Genomic DNA, 4,090 nt, shown 5'->3' with positions numbered 1-4,090 from the left:
CGGAAACCCTGTACAGGGTCGCTATGGGTCGGAACCGACTCGACGGCACTTAACAACAACAACATATATATATATATATAAAACAACTGGACTTTAAAAATTTCATGGAAAAGTTCAATCTTTTCATTCTATTTTTTCCATGAACTTTTTGAAGCCCCCTCATGTGTATGTGTGTTGTTAAGTGCCAGGCACTTCTGATTCATAGAGACCCTGTACAGGGTTTCTGAGACTACAAAACTTTGTGGGAGCAGGAAGCTGCATCAGTCTCTCATGGAGCTACTGGTGGGTTCACACCACTGACCTTATATGGTTTGCAATGTAGTTCTTATCCTACAAAGCCACTGTGTGTAGTGCTGTAGGATAAGCACTGGACCGCTAACCACTATGTCGGCGATTCAACTCCACCAGCCTATACTAGGTCGCTTTGAGTTGAAACCGACTCAGTAGCATTTAACAACATATATATACACACACATACCCATACACACATATAAAATAAGTTATATAATGCACATATTATATGAGGGGATTTCAGAATGTTCTTAGAAAAAGTCCATTATTGTTTAATTCCATTTTTCCACTAACTTTTTGAAGCATCCTTGTGTGTATGTATACACAAGTATATATATATATATGTATTTGCAAAATGAGTATATCTATGTATATGTGTGTATGTGTGTGCATATATAAGGGGCTTCAGAAAGTTCATAGGAAAATTCCATTATTTTTAAATTCCATTTTTTCACCAACTTTTTTAAGCACCCTTATGTGTGTGTGTGTGTATAAATATATATATATATATATTTACAAAATGAGTATATGTATGTATGTTGTTATGCGTGTGCTGTTGAGTCAGTTCTGACCCATAGTGACCCTGTATAGAGTTTCCGAGGAGTGGATGGTAAGCTTGAACTGCCTACCTTGTGGTTCAGACTGATTTTGCAGTACTCCAAGTATATATATACACGTATACAAAATGAGTAATATGTGTGTGTATGTGCACATCTCCCCACCTCCCACATGTATATAATGGGGGACTTCAGAAAGTTCTTGAGAAAATCCATTATCTTTTCATTCCATGTTCCACCTGCTTTTTGAAGCCCCCCTTGTATATACATGAGTACATATATTTACAAAACAAAAACACCCACTTATCACATTTTTGTCACTCAAAAATTTAGAGGCTGAGTTGGGTTGGACCTCTTTCTAGAGGCTCTGAAATAAATTCTTTCCCAAGAAATTTCAGGTTATTAGAGATATTCACGGTGCTGTAGAACTGAAGTCTGGTTTTTTAAACTAGCCTTCGTCTGGTGTTCATTCTCAGCTTGTACTGGTCAGCTGCCTTGGTGTGTGGACCCCTACTTCCATTTTCAAGCTAGACATGTCAGGTCAAAGCCTTCTTATGCTTCACAGTTCTCTGACTTCTCCTTTTAAGTCATTTATTTTCTTCTTCTTCTGTCACCTATTTCTGATTTACTTTTCTTTCTCTTCTATTTTTAAAGGCTCATACTGGAGTCTAGGTGTGGCACTGTGAGATAAACACTAGATTGCTAACCATATGGTCAAGTGGTTCAAACCTACCAGCTGGTCCTTGGAAATACTAGACAGGGTCACTGTGTCTGAACTGACTCAGTGGCACTTAACAACAACTAATTATTATATTAGTCCTACCTAGAAAATCCAGGATAGCACTATCCAAAAATTCCCTCACAGAAGTTTATCTTTAAAATTGTGCTTACCATACGTTGTCTCTGGCTACCTTGCTCAACTCAATTACTATGATAATTTATGTGTAGCTAGTTTAGATTTCAAACTTATGAGCTGCTCCTTGGAAACTCTGTACTGGATCGCTAGGAGTCGAAACTGACTCGACAGCACTTAACACCAATTTTACATTGTATAATGTGTACAATTATGTCATCTAAAAAAAACCTGACTGTTCTTTATTCCTTTTCATTTATTTTTAAAATAATATTTAATTGTATCTTTGGTGAAAGTTGACACAGCAAATTAGGCTCCCTTTCAACAATTTCTATACATATTGTTCAGGATGGTAACATCGTTCACACCATGGCAGCATTCTCATTATTTCCACCTGACTTGTTCCATTTCCACTAATCTAACTTCCCTGCCCCAAACCCCTTACTTTCTCGTCTGTACTTTAGGGTAACTGTTGACTGGTCTCACATAGAGGTTTTTTTAAAAAAGGAGACCAGTATATGTAGATGATATTGTTTATTTCATGAGCCAATCTTATTTAGCTTAAAAGTAACCTTCCGAAGTGGCTTTAGTTCAGGGATCTCAGGGCAGTGGCTTCATCGGTTCCTCTCATGCTTAACTGGTTCAGGAAGTCTGACCTTTTTTTAGGTTTCTGAGTTTTGTTCTTTTTCTCCCATTCTATCTGGGACCATCTCTTGTGTCCCTGGTCAGAGTGGTTGGGAGCGATCGCTGGGCACCATCTAGTTCTGGCCTAACGGTAGATGAGGTTCTTGGTCTTGGAGACTTTGGTTTCCTTCTTTCTCTTTTGTTCTGGATAAGTAGAGATCAGTAGTTCTATCTTCATGAGTTAATATTTCTCAAGCGCTTCAGTCTCCTCCAGCACTCAGTACAGATGACCTTTTGTCATTATCTAGAGTGTTAACCATCATCATTGTCACCATCTCTGATGTTGGCATTATCTGTATTGTCATCACCATCGTCATCTTGACCATTGTACAAATGAGGACACGTGCTCAGAGGGAGAAGTGACTTTCCCAGGATCACACACTATCGGGCAGTGAATGCGTGGCAAAGCCAGGGAATGGATCCAAGTCCATCCAACTCCAAACCCTATGTCTTTCCCCCAAACTAGGCCTTCTGGCAAAAGTCTGGGTGAGTATTGCATACCAGCCTTATCTGGCTTTCTAGGCCCTGCATAGCTCTCAGCTTTACCAATAATCCTAGGAGAGGCAGACCTCAGCTTCCCTATTGTGCAGATGAGAAAACTGGCCCATTGGGAAGAGGCACCTATTCAAGTCTCTGAGGGTGGTGGACGCAGGGGAGTGGCCTGTGGAGATGGCTCTGCCAGCATGTCCTGCCTATACAATGTTGGGCAGCTGGACATGCACACGGACCCAGTCATCCCTCCACACACCCCACGTCTTACCACCCTGTTGTTTCAGTCTTTTCATTCTCACTACAGCCTACAAGCTAGGGACCATGAATGCCATTTCACAGACTAGCAAACTGAGGCTGGGAGACTCACCGGAATCACCTGACGCATGTACCTAAGCAGAGCTGGCCAGTCTGGTTCCAATGTCAGACTCAGTCTCACGCCCTCTCGCTACCCTGGGTTCTCTGGATTTACCCTCATTACTGTGTAGGCTGGGTAACTGGGAACAGGAATCCTGCCTTTGTGACTTGTGTAACCCCAAGCAGGTACCATCCACTGTCTGAGCCTCATTTCTTCCTCACGGAAGCAAGTCTGGCAACCAGTAGGTGCAGAATTTACAGGAGATGTGCCAAGTCTCCCTCCAGTCTGTTCTGGCCTAGAATATGGGGAAAATCAGTTCTCCATCTCTACTTTTGGGAGCCTGATGCCAGGGTCTTTGAGGGAAAAGCCCCTAGACCTGATCTTGCCTTGCCTTCTCCTCCCCTCCCAGCCCACTGCCTCTTCACCTACCTGGACCTGAACTGCCAGCAGCCCCTGAGGGCTGGCTGCTGTCCTGGAGTGCTCATGTGGTCTTTGTGCTGTGAGGATGAGGGCAGCACCGCCAGGCCTGACCTTTGGGACCCAGGGGAGCCTTCCTGCATAGCCCCATCAGGGAAAAGGCCTGGGAAGGTCACAGGTGGCCCCGAGCTATGGGAGGAGAGCTGTCTTTCCTCAGGGAAGCAGCCACATGCTGGGAGGACTCAGGCCCTAAACTCAGATCTGTGTTTGAAACTGGGACTTCACCTTAACCTCTTTGTGCCTGTTTTCCCCGCTGTAAAATGGGGATAATGCCTAACTCCCCCTCCTCTCCATGCCTGGTGAGAGGGTGCCCTTTCAGAAGGGGTTGGTGTGATGACACATGCACAGTCCAGAACCCAGAGCAGAGGTTCTGAAGCCCAC

Source organism: Chrysochloris asiatica, unplaced genomic scaffold, assembly GCF_000296735.1.
Source record: "Chrysochloris asiatica unplaced genomic scaffold, ChrAsi1.0 scaffold00142, whole genome shotgun sequence".
NCBI classification, from domain to species: Eukaryota; Metazoa; Chordata; class Mammalia; order Afrosoricida; family Chrysochloridae; genus Chrysochloris; species Chrysochloris asiatica.
This window is presented reverse-complemented; position numbering follows the sequence as displayed.